Genomic DNA, 12,617 nt, shown 5'->3' with positions numbered 1-12,617 from the left:
TCTTGCTTTTTCTGCACCTTTCATGCTTCTTTTTGCACTTCTCTTGCCTGTTTCTGCACCTCTATTGCCTCTGTTTGCACTGCGTTTGCGTCTTTCTGCACCCCTCTTTCTTCCTTCTGCACTTGTCTTGCGTCTTTCTGCACCCCTCTTGCCTCTTTCTGCAACCCTCTCCCTCTTTCTGCACTTCTGTTGCCAGTTTCTGCACCCCTCTTGCCTCTTTCTGTACCTGTGTTCCCTCTATCTGCACACCTCTTGCTTCTTTCTGAAGTTCTCTTACCTCTTCCTGCATGTCTCTTGCCTCTTTATGCACTTCTGTTGCATTTTCCTGCATCGCTCTTGCCTTTTTTGGCACCTCTGTTGCTTCTTTCTGCACCTTTGTTGTGTCTTTCTGTCACCCCTTTTGCCTCTTTCTGCACCCCTCTTTCTGTACCCCTCTTGCTTCTTTTTACACCTCTTGCCTTTTTCTACACCTCTCTTGCCTCTTTCTGTACCCTCCTTCTGCATCTCTCTTGCCTCTTTCTGGACTCCTCTTGTCTCTTTCTGCACTTCTCTTGCCTCTTTCTGCACTTTTCATGCCTCTTTCTACACTACTCTTGCATCTTTCTGTACCTCCCTTGCCTCTTTGTATACCTCTCCTGATTCTTTCTGCACTTCTCTTGCCTATTTCTGCATTTCTCTTTCTTCTTTATGCACCTCTCGTTTTTTTCTGTACATCTTGCTTTTTTCTGTGCTTATGTTGCCTCTTTCTGCACCTCTCTCATCTCTTTCTGCACCTTTCTTGCTCCTTTGTGCATTTGTCTTGCTTTTTTGTGCACTTCTTTTATGTCTTTCTGCACCTCTCTTGTTTCTTTCTGCATCCCTCTTGCTTCTTTCTGCATCCCTATTGCATCTTTCTGCACCACTGTTGCCAGTTTCTGCACCTCTCTTGCCTCTTTCTGCATTGGTCTTAATTTTTCTGCACCTCTTTTGTTTTTCTGCACTTGTCTAGTCTCTTTTTGTACTTCTTTTGTCTCTTTCTGTACTCAAATAGGAATTTCAAGCTGTCAAATTTAAAGGTCTGTGTGCTCTCATGACTGAGGTAAATGTATACTTGTACATGTATTCTCACATGTGTTATACATCTGAAGATGGTAGCTTAAAAAGCTGCTAGTTTCTCCTATAGGTGGTCTAATCTTCTCAGATCTGCTCTGTCATTCGGTTTCACAGGTAGGCATGTCTTACGTATGTCGGTATTATAGCGCTCCTCAAAAAGACTATTCAATTTCTATGTGCACTGTTTTGTGTGGAGAAAGGAATACATCCACTTTCTTGTATATAAATTTAAAGAGCTTGTGGTCTGAAACACAGGTATTGAACTATTTGTATGTTTCTTTTTATGTATCATGTCACTAGCAAACGTCACACACATGCATAAGGATAATGTTACTTAACCAGTAAGTATCTGTTCTTGGCATGTAGAGCTGTAGATTCACATGGTTGCATACTCCAGCCATTTAGTGTTGGGTCCGGATGTTTGCACGCTGTTTTTCTGCGAAGAAGTCTTTCCTAGTCACAAGCTAAGATGACTCCTCCTTTCGGTGATATGTGCATGGTCAGTGACTCCATTGTTAGATTGTTTTCCCGCAAGTGGGTGAAAATGGAGTAAGTAAGTGTAGTATAGAGATGTCCATGCGTTTAAATGTATAACTAATAACTGCAACAATTACAGGTACCCAGGGAGTTGGGTGGGCGCATGTGAATCTACAGCTCTACATGCCAAGAACAGATGCTTACTGGGTAAGTAACATTATCCGTTCGAGGCAAGTGTGCTGTAGATACAAATGCTTTGCATAGACTATAAATCAGCATACTCCCAAAGTGGTGGCTAACCTGTAGATGTTGCAGTTGTTTGGAACAGTGTTTTAAGTACTGCTTGGCCTACATTAGCCTGTTGCCGTGCTAACACAGCTACACAATAGTGTTTGGTAAATGTGTGTGATGTAGACCATGTAGCTGTTCTACATATATCAGCTAGAGGGATGTTACCTAAAAAAGGCCCCAGAAGCCCCTATTTTGCGAGTGGAATGTGCTCTAGGGGGTAGAGTCAAAGTCCTTTTGGCTTTAGCATAGCATGTTTGAATGCTTTTAACAATCCATCTCACAATACCAGATTCAGAGATAGGATTGCCTTTATGAGGTGGAGCAAATGCTACAAACAGTTGTTTTGCGGATGTCCTTTGTCCTATCTATGTAGTACAATAAAGCTCTTTTAACGTCAAGCATTTGAACAGCGCGTTCTGCTACAGAATCAGGTTGAGGAAAGAAGACTGGCAACTCAACCAATTGGTTTATATGAAAAGGGAAAACTACTTTGGGGTTGGTATGGAGAACTATCCTGTCTTTGTGTAGCTGAAAGAAAGTTTATTCGAGCGTCAATGACTGTAGCTCACCAACTCTCCTCAGTGATGTGATACCAATGAGGAAAGCTACTTTCCATGAGAGGAACTGTAAAGGGCATTTGTTGAATGGTTCAAAAAGTGGACCCATGAGCCTTGTGAGGACAGTGTTGAGATTCCACACTGGAGCAGGAGGAATCCTTGGTAGTATTACCCTTTTTAAACCTCCCATGAAGGCTTTGATTACTGGAACTCTGAATAGTGACAGATATTGCCTATTTTATAAGTATGAAGCTACAGCTGCAAAGTGCAAACAAATAGACGTGTAAGCCAGTCCTGTTTGTTGTAAATGTAACAAATAACAAAAAATGTTTTGTATAGAAGCATATAAAGGATTGATTTTGCTATTATTGCAATATACAGCAAATCTTTTCCATTTTACAGCATAGCAAGCTTTGGTGGTAGGCTTCCTTGCTTCTTTTAGAATATTCATACAGTCTGGTGGTAAATTTAAGTAAACTAACTCTGACTTCAGGAGCCTGATCGCTAAATTCAGTTCTTTGGGATCAGGATGTCTGATTTCTCTATGGCTCTGTGAGAGGAGACTGGAATTCAGGTGCAGTTTTTGATTTGGAACTAGTGACCGCTCCAGAAGGGTTCTGTACCATGGTTGACGAGCCCATATGGGAGATACCAGAATTAGTGTGAAGGATGTTTTCCTGAGCTACCGAGTCACCTATGGGATGAGCAGGAGAGGCGGAAAAGCATAGACATATCCCTGACCAGTTCATCCATAGGGCATTGCACTTTGATCATGGGTGAGGGTACTTGGAGCTGACGTTTGGGCATTTTGCAGTTTTGGCTGCGGCAAATAGGTCTATTTGTGGGAATCCTCACTGTTGGAAGTACGGAAAGAGAACTTGGGGGTGAAGTTCCTACTTGTGAATTTGTTGCATTCTTCTGCTGTGAAGATCAGCAATTTGATTGTTTACTCCTGGGAGCTGTTCTGCAAGAAGAAAAATCCTGTGATGGATCGCCGAATTCCAAATGGCTTGAGAGAGTCATGACTTTTGGAGAGAGTGTGTTTTCCCTGTTTATGTACAGAGTACATTGCGGTCATGTTTTCTGCCCAGACTAGGACAGTTTGGCTATGAGATGAGTCTGAAAAGCTTTTAGTGCTTGGAAGACAGCTAAGAGTTCTAGATGGTTGATGTGGAGAGTTTTCTGCTTGTTGCTCCACATGCCTTGGATTGTGTAATCTTTTAGGTGAGCCACCTAACCTGTTAGAGATGCATCTTCTGTCAGCACGATCTGTGGAACAGGGTCGATGAAAGGCCATCCTGCTGATAAGTTTTGTGGGTTCCATCACTGCAGAGAGATGTGTACGGCCGTCTACCAACACTAGATCGATTACCAGACCCTATGATTGATTCCACTGACGTGCTAAGCACTCTTGTAGGGGCACATGTGAAGCCTTGCATGGGGTACAATTGCTATGCAAGACTCCATCATTTCCAGTGGCTGCATGGACACTCTGGCTGATAATGGTCGGTTGGGCTAAACCAGTTGAATGGCAGCCTGAATATTGTGTATTCTGGCTACACTGGAAGAGGCTAGAGCCTTGACTGTGTCTAGAGTGGCTCCTAGATAAGACTATCTGTGAGGGGTGCAGGTGAGATTTTTGTGCACTGATGGTGAAGCCCAGTCGATGAAGGAGATCTATTGTGTTCTCTGTGTGCTGCAGACAGTTTTGGTGAGTGCTGGCTTTGATGAGCCAGTCGTCTAGGTAGGGTAAGACGTGAATTTGTTGAATACTGCCAGACATTTCGTAAAAACTCTGGGCACTGTAGTCACTCCGAAGGGAAGTACCTTGAACTGGTAGTACTTGCCTGCTTTCACTAATCGGAGGTATCTGCGATGAGATGGATGAACTGGAAGATGAAAATATGCGTCTTTCAAATCTAGAGTAAACATAAAGTCTTCTTTTTGTATAAGTGGGAGTACTTGTTGAAGGTTCACCATGTGAAAATGCTCTAACAGCATGTAATGGTTTAGCTCTCTCTCAGATCTAGAATATGTCTTAGGGAACCATGCTATTTGCGGGTGAGAAAGAGTAAACCCCTGAGCCCTGGTACTATTTTGGAACTGGCTCTATTGCTTCTTTTAGTAAAAGGCACTGGACCTCTTGTTTTAACAAGTGTATGTGTTCTGGAGATAACTTGTGAGAGTGAGGTGAAATGTTTGGGGGATTGCTGGTAAGCTCCAGGCAATAACCATGTTGAACAATTCCAAGCACCCGTTTGTATGATGCTGTAGAAGAAGTGATAAAAGTAACCTCTGTTGCAGTGGCGGCTTGCAAAGGGAGTATTGCGGGAGGTGAGGCAGGGGAGGGGCACGGTGGGGGGTAGCGGAGTCAGACATACGAAAGGTGTTCTCATGGCTGAGGTATATGTCTACTTGTACATGTATTATCACATGTGTTATGCACCTGAAGATGGTGGCTTAAGAAGCTGTCAGCTTCTCCTATAGGTGGTCAAATCTTTCCAGTTCTGCTCTGGCAATCGGTTTCACAGGCAGACATGTCTTACGTATGTAGGTGTAATAGACCCCTCAAATATACTATAGAATATCCATGTGCCCCTATATTATGAGCAGCAAGAAATACATGCATCTTCTTGAACACAAATTTACAAAGTATGCGATTTGGAACATCGGTATTAAGTATTTGTATGTTTATTTTTATGTAATATGGCACTAGGTAAAAGCACAGACATGCATGCATACCTTCACAAATGTGGTGAGAGTTACAAAAGTGATATGGTTAGGATTACTGTTTTACATTTGGTTTGCCTATCATTCCGAGTGGTTTATGAATGGTGAACCTTCAAGAGAAAAGTGAGGTATAAGACATCTTGCGAGAAGGATTAGTGATTAGGTTTGTTTGTAGGCCTCTTTCTGCACTTCTCTTCCCTCTTTCTGCATCTCTCTTGCCTCTTTCATCACTTCTCTTGCTTCTTTGTCTACTACTTTTGCCTCTATCTACAGCCCTGTTGCTTCTTTCTGCAATTTTCTTCCTCTTTGTGCACCTCTCTTGCTTCTTTGTACACATCTGTTGGTTCTTTCTGTACTTTCTTTGCTTCTTTCTGTAGCTCTCTTGCTCCTTTCTGTAGATCTCTTGCCTCTTTCTGCACGTCTCTTACCTCTTTCTGCACATTTCTTACTCTTTTTGCACTTTCCTTATGTCTTTCTGTGCGTCTGTTGCTTGTTTCTGCAGTTCCCTTTCTTGTTTCTGCACCTCCCTTGCCTCTTTCTGTTGCCCTTTTGCCTCTTTCTGTACTCGTCTTACCTCTTTCTGCAGCTCTTTTGGCTCCTTCTGCACACCTCTTGGTTCTTTGTGCAACATTCATTGCACTTTCTGATGCTTCTTTCTGAATCTCTATTGCTTCTTTCTGCACCTGTCTTGCTTCTTTCTGCACCTCTGTTGCTTCTTTATGCACTTTTCTTGCTACTTTGTGCACCTCTGTTGCTTCTTTCTGTACCTGTCTTGCCTCTTTCTGCACCTCTCTTGCCTCTTCCCGCCCTTTCTCTGGTCTCTTTTTGCACCTCTTTTGCTTCTTTCTGTATCTCTCTTGCTTCTTTCTGCACCCCTCTTGCCTCTTTCGGTACCCCTCTTGTCTCTTTCTGCACCTCTTGACTCTTTCTGCACTTTCCTTGAATGTTTCTTCACCTTACTTCCTCTTTCTGCAATCTGTTGCTTCTTTCTGCACTTCTCTCCCCTCTTTCTGCACCTCTTGCCGATTTTATCACTTCTCTTGCTTCTTTGTGTACTTTTCTTGCCTCTTTCTGCAGCTTTGTTGCTTCTTTCCACACTTCTATTTCTCTTTGCGCAGCTCTCTTGCTTCTTTGTACACCTTTTACCTTTTTAGCCTCTTTCTGCACCATTCTTCCTCTTCTGCACCATTCTTCCTCTTTCTGCAATCTCTATTGCTTCTTTCTGTACTTCTCTTCCCTTTTTCTGTACCTCTCTTGCCACTTTCATCACTTCCATTGCTTCTTTGTGTACTTCTCTTTCTGCAATCTGTTGCTTCTTTCTGTACTTATATTCCTCTTTCTGCAGCTCTCTTACTTCTTTGTACACATCTCTTGCCTCTTTCTGCACCTCGCCTGTTTCTGCACCTTTTTCCCTCTTTCTGCACCTTTCTTCCTTTTTCTTCACCTCTATTACTTCTTTCTGTACTTCTCTTCCCTCTTTCTGCACCTCTCTTGCCTCTTGTATCACTACTCTTGCTTCTTTGTGTACTTCTCTTGCTTCTTTCTGCAGCTATGTTGCTTTTTTGTACACTTTTGTTGCTTCTTTCTGTACTTCTCTTGCTTCTTTCTGTTCCTCTCTGGCTCCTTCCTGCAGTTTTCTTGCCTCTTTATGCACATCTCTTACCTCTTTCTGTACTGTTTTATGTCTTTCTGCACTTTTCTTGTGTCTTTCTGCACTTCTGTTGCTTGTTTCTGCACTTCTCTTTGTTCTTTCTGCACCTCTGTTCCTTCTTTTTGTGCCCTTCTTGCCTCTTTCTGCACCTCTCTCGTTTCTTTGTGCAGGTTTCTTCCCACTTTCTGCACTTCTGTTGCCTCTTTCTGTACCTCTGTTGCTTCTTTCTGCACTACTCTTGCTTCTTTCTGCACCTGTTGCTTCTTTTTTAATCCATCTTGCCTCTTTCTGCACTGCTCCTACCTCTTTCTGCACCTCTCTTGCCTGTTTCTGTACCTCTCTCGCTTCCTTCTGCACTTCTCTTGCCCGTTTCTGTATCTCTTGCATGTTGCTGAATCTCTCTTGCTTCTTTCTGCACCTCTCTCGTTTCTTTGTGCAGGTTTCTTCCCACTTTCTGCACTTCTGTTGCCTCTTTCTGTACCTCTGTTGCTTCTTTCTGCACTACTCTTGCTTCTTTCTGCACCTGTTGCTTCTTTTTTAATCCATCTTGCCTCTTTCTGCACCTATCCTGCCTCTTTCTTTCCCCTCTTGCCTCTTTCTGTCCCCCTCTTGCCTCTTTCTGTACTTCTCTTGCCTTTCTGCACCTCTCCTGCCTCTTCCTTGCACTTCTGTTGACTATCTGCAACTCTCTCTCACTTCTTTCTGCACCCCTCTTGCTTCTTTCTGCACCTCTTTTGCCTGTTTCTAAACCTCTCTTGCCTCTTTCTGTACGTGTGTTGCTTCCTCTTTCTGCACTTCTCTTGCTTGTTTCTGTACTTTTTTTTATTTGTTATGAAGAGAATAGTAATCTGTTAGACCTGGCACCATTGGCATGAGTCTCCTTTCCATTTTTTCGCTGTGTCTCCTCTGTTTTTGTTGGTTATAGATGCTCTGGGCGCTGTGCCACTGCCATTCAGTGCCACAGCGCGAATGCTCCCTTTATAAAGATGACATATGAATTGGTACATCCATGATTGGCTTATTTGGTTTACCTGTTAGTCCCTGGTAGCGTGGCCCGTGTGTGCCCAGGGCTGGTAAACCGAATGCTGCTGGTGGGCCTGCAGCACTGGTTTGTGCCACCCACAGAAGCAGCTTGTAAAGTGTGTCTCAGACCTGCCACTGCAGTGTCTGCGTGCAGTCTAGGACTGCCATCTTGTCTGTGAAGTGCACCCACTTCCCAGCCCCTAAACCTTCCCTTGGCATCCTGTAAGCCCCCCTTATGATAGGGCGCATTGTATGTGTAAGGTAGGACATGCCCTGATGTGTGTAGCATGTCCTAGTAGTGAATTACACCCAATTTCGTTTTTCACTACTGTAGGGCTACCTGTTCTCCATAGGCCAGAATGGGAGGTCTGGGCTATTACATTCTATAGTCCTAACTGACCCACAGAACATGGTAGAAAAACGAATTTAGTATGCCTGAGCTCAGAATATTAAAATACATCTTTTAGTGAAGGTTATTTTTATATTCTGTGTTTGAAACTACCACTTTTAGAGTATAGGTACTTTCTTGCCTAAGCCTTCCAGTTTGCTCTGCTATTATGTGTATTGGCTGTCTGGTTTTGGAGGGACAGGGCAGGCTGAGTCAGACCTGGGTTGAATAGAGAGACCTGCCTTGGTGTGAGGGGAGGGGTAGCTCCTGCACTTGAATAGGGCTGTGCCTGGCAAGGTGAATGCTGGCTCCACCTCCCACTGTGCGTCTGAGGCAGACCCCCTCTTTCTGAAAGGAAGGATGCAGCCTGATCAACAAAGTGCTCCAGGGCTGGGCAGAACTGGTTCTGGCTGGGTTCAGAGACTTGGGACCCCTAAGAACAAAGACTTTGGGGGTATAAATATTTGTGCCCAAACCCCTACAATTTGTATTGCTCCTGGACAACAAGAAGAACCTCTGTCCGTGTGACTACAGGAATCTGCAGAAGGACTGTCCTTGTGCTTGTGTGCTGTCTCTGGGACTGGCCTGCAGTTGTTACTACTGGACTTAAGAGAAGAGGAAAAGGACTTTGAAGGAACTTTTATTTTTGCTACAGCAATCACCCAAGGGCTAGAAGAGAGCTAGCCTCCTGCTGGAGTCTCAGGCACATCAGACTCCACCATCAGCCTCCTGTTTCCTCCCAGCGAGGATTTCTATCTGCAGGTGAGGCTCCTGTGAGTTCCAGAGCCTCTAGCTCTACTGCTGAGAAGAGAGCGCTGAAAATCGTCGCTAACCCCCGTTAGCGAGCCGCTACAGCTGGTGAGCGTGAGAAAAGTCGCTGCTCCGCTGTCGCCGAACACCCGCTATCCCAAAGATCGTCGCATCCCCCGTCAGCGGGCCTGAAAACGCCCGCTATCCCAAAGACCGTCGCAGCACCTGTCTGCGGGCCTGAAAACGCCTGCTATCCGAGGATCGTCGCAGCACCCGTCTGCGGGCCTGAAAAGGGCCGCTGTCCCGAGGATCGTCTCATTGCTTGTCAGCGGGCCCCAAAGTGCTCGCTATCCCCAAATCATCGCATCAAGCTCATCGCAGCGCGGACGCCGAGCGTTCGCCATTTTCCCGAATCGCATCAGGATCGTCGCTCCCTCGCGGAGTGCCATTTTCTTTCATCGCAGCAAGATCGCACACGCAACAGGCTCGGTGCATCATCCTCCCTTCGCGGAAAGGATTTTATCGCATCACCGGCTTAGCGTGAAGAAGATCGTCGCTTTCTCCTGCCCGCAACCCAGCGCATCATCCTCCCTTGCGGTAAGGATTCAACGCATCGATGGTTAGCGTGAGGAAATTTATCGCTACGACTCCTTAGCGACATTCTTGTTGCTTTGCTACAGAATCCAGATACTTTGTGAGTAAAAGGGTCGCAGAGACCACTGCATTGAACTGATCATCATTTTGTGCACCTTGAACTATTTTTGCAACATTTTTAAAGTAACTCTATTTTTCTAGTATGGTGGATTTTCACTGTTATTGGTCTTGTGATTAAGTCTATATAAATATACCTATTTTTTGTAACTACTTGAGTGGTGTCTATTTGTAGTGTTCCTCATTATATTACTGTGTATGGTCATAAATGCTTCACACACTGCCTCTGAGATAAGTCTAGCTGCTCGTGCTACGTTACCACAGGGTTGAGCAGGGTTTGTCAAAGGGTGTAGGCTGCTTACTCTGACTTAGGAAGAAGGGTCCCTACTTGGACAGTGGCCAGCCATTGCCAACTAGAGACCCCCATTTCTAACACAATGTAATTGTAAGTAATGTATTAGTAGTTACTGTAATACGGATATGTAATTCATTTGAAATTCTTAATTGATGTAACAAACTATTGAAACTGTTCTTTGTTTTTTATAATTATATTTTATTTGGATCCCAAATTGAAAATGGCAAGAAAACATGAAGAAGACAAAGAAAACAGTATTCCTTAAAGAAAAGTAAAAAAAGAGTACATTAGAAAAAGAGCAAAATGTTACTCAGGATAAAATCTCTTCTGGTGAGAGCACTAAACAGTTAATGAAGATTAAAAAACGTCAATAATAATGAAAGGAAAAAGATATGTTTTACAACAAACCAGAAGGAAAAGAAGAATTGTAATGGTAAAAAGCATTAGTTTATGGGAAAACAACACATTTTAAGAAAGCAAAAACCATATAAGGAGATACGTATCAGAATATTTAGAAGTAGAGTAATTCAAAATGTATTAAAAGATTGTAAAAAATATAAAAGAAGATCAGCAGTGTATAAGAAAAACCAACACATTGAAAGTGTAGCAGATATTGCTCTTGAATTGAGATGAACAGTATTTATATTAATATTTCAGAGAATGAGAACATTGGATAAAACAATGGTGTTTATGAAAGAGAAAAGAAAAAGAAATAGACTTGTTAATAGAAGTAACTTTTGTAAAACCTTTACTGCACACTTTTAGTACTGAACCTTTCTTTAATGAAGAAAGCAATTTTCAACAAAAGACAAGTACATGCAGTTGATACTAGTGGTTGATGCTCTGAGATGAAAGATGGTTCTCCTATTCCAAAATGAGAAACTGGTTTTAATGTATGTGGAAGAAGTAATAACTGAAGAAGTTCAAGGGAGGCGTACACAAGCTCCTGTATATAAGTGTGATTGTAGCATTATTTTCAGTATTCAACAGGCATCTATTGATATATTTCAATTTGTTTTACAACAATATGCAAAACAAGTGTTAAACAGAATATTAAGATGTTACAAGGACTAGGTCCATGTAAAATAGGAAAATATACTAAGTTGCAAGGTAATTCTCTTACTTGTCTTTCAAGAAAAGTGTGCCAAAGTACTTTTCATCATTTGAAATGCGGAAGTTAGTAAGGAGACTCTACTATGTAAAAACTCCAGCATTATGTTTAAGTGAAGTGAACACAGATCTTTTGCATGGTTCAGTATCAGATGTACAAAAACGCTGTGATGATATACAGTTTCATTTTTTTGGTTCAGAAGAGGAGTATAGACAAAGTGAGATTTTGATAAGTGTAGGTGTTGAAGAACACAGGAAAGAGATTTGTATTGATGAGTTTGCAGAAAAAATTACAAAGTTCAAGACAGTTTCGTCTGAAAAACCAAACTATTTGTTGTGGACGTACTCACCATAGAAGTCAAACTAGGAACGTTGATTTCTATTTAACAAGTGAAAAGGAAAACAAGGAGAATTGGCAGTAATTTGGTGGTTATATGTTGATACCTATTCCTCAGGAATTGGCAGATTTAAATGCCTATTAGTCTATTCTTATTCCATCCATTTATTACTTTATTTCGGCCATTGGGGCCATAAAAGTACAAACAATAAAACCGAGAATATACACTTACGGTTAAAAACAGGGGAAACTGCCAAATATCTTCATGTGCAATAATCATCCCGCGAGTAAAAGGAACAAAGCACATAATACATGAGCACAGCAGGGATGTGAAATAATACATGCTACTAACATATGCCTGTTAAAAAAAAACAGATAAAAACAACCATGCTATGATTGAAGGCTCTAAAATTTGCACACAAAAAAAAAAGTTAGGACTATGGGACGGCGATGCATGACCCAAGGCATGGGTACAAACTTACCCGACCTGCACAAGTTCATACATTTATTAATCCCCCTAAGATCTACTTTAGGTGGGCCCGGAGAATGTGCCACATACATTTTTAAAAACGTGATACTGCAAAGACAATTGGTGGGCGAGTGTCCTACTTTAAGACTCTGTAAGCCTCTATGCATAGCACAAAGCCTCAATTCTTACATAGCTGGATTAACCAACGCTTGCGCGGCATCCAATAGGCAGGACAGAGGAGAAGAACATGTAGTTCAAACTCCTCCTTATATTTACATGCAGGACATTCACCCGTTTGGTCTCTCACCCATTTACTAGTGTGTGCTACTAGTGGAAGGGTCCCCAGTTTCAGTTGCACATAAAATTTCCTAGCCAATGGGAGTTGGATAAAATCTAAAAAAAATTCCTTGCTGTATACATATTTTACTAGTAAAAAATTCTGCTGTTAAACGACCACGTGAGGCACTTTCTCAGATGGACGTTAACTTGGCTGTTCTATAGGAGTTGACTAGGTCCAACCTGGAGATCTTGGCACATGATGTCTCGGGTGTTCTCCAGAGGTCGGGCTTGCCCAACTTCGAGGCAAGATCCCTTATGTGACACAGCCATGGAATTTTCTTTGTGGTACAAATGGACAGGAGCTCGATTAACTCTGCCCTGAAAAACGGACAGCTCTGGGGTCACCCACATCCTCCGTCAGAAGGTTAAATGTCTCAGGGCAATTTCTTCATCAAGG

The 12,617-nt window shown here is 42.6% G+C and overlaps 1 protein-coding gene and 1 long non-coding RNA gene across 4 annotated transcripts in view; both read right to left on the bottom strand.

The window, feature by feature from the left end:
- LOC146808464 (transient receptor potential cation channel subfamily M member 2-like) overlaps window positions 1-12,617 on the bottom strand; it is a 1,747,278-nt gene that overhangs the window by 110,057 nt on the left and 1,624,604 nt on the right. The gene's annotated exons all lie outside the window — the stretch shown is intronic.
- Window positions 965-11,183, bottom strand: LOC146808467 (uncharacterized). Its single transcript, XR_014967997.1, has 3 exons — window positions 10,047-11,183; window positions 7,391-7,646; window positions 965-7,304 (listed from the first exon to the last, which is right to left on the bottom strand). It is a non-coding gene; the product is annotated as an uncharacterized LOC146808467 (long non-coding RNA).

Source organism: Triturus cristatus, chromosome 8 (genome assembly GCF_964204655.1).
Source record: "Triturus cristatus chromosome 8, aTriCri1.1, whole genome shotgun sequence".
Lineage (NCBI taxonomy): Eukaryota > Metazoa > Chordata > Amphibia > Caudata > Salamandridae > Triturus > Triturus cristatus.
Note: the sequence above shows the minus strand (reverse complement) of the source record. Positions and strands in the feature narration are given on the sequence as shown.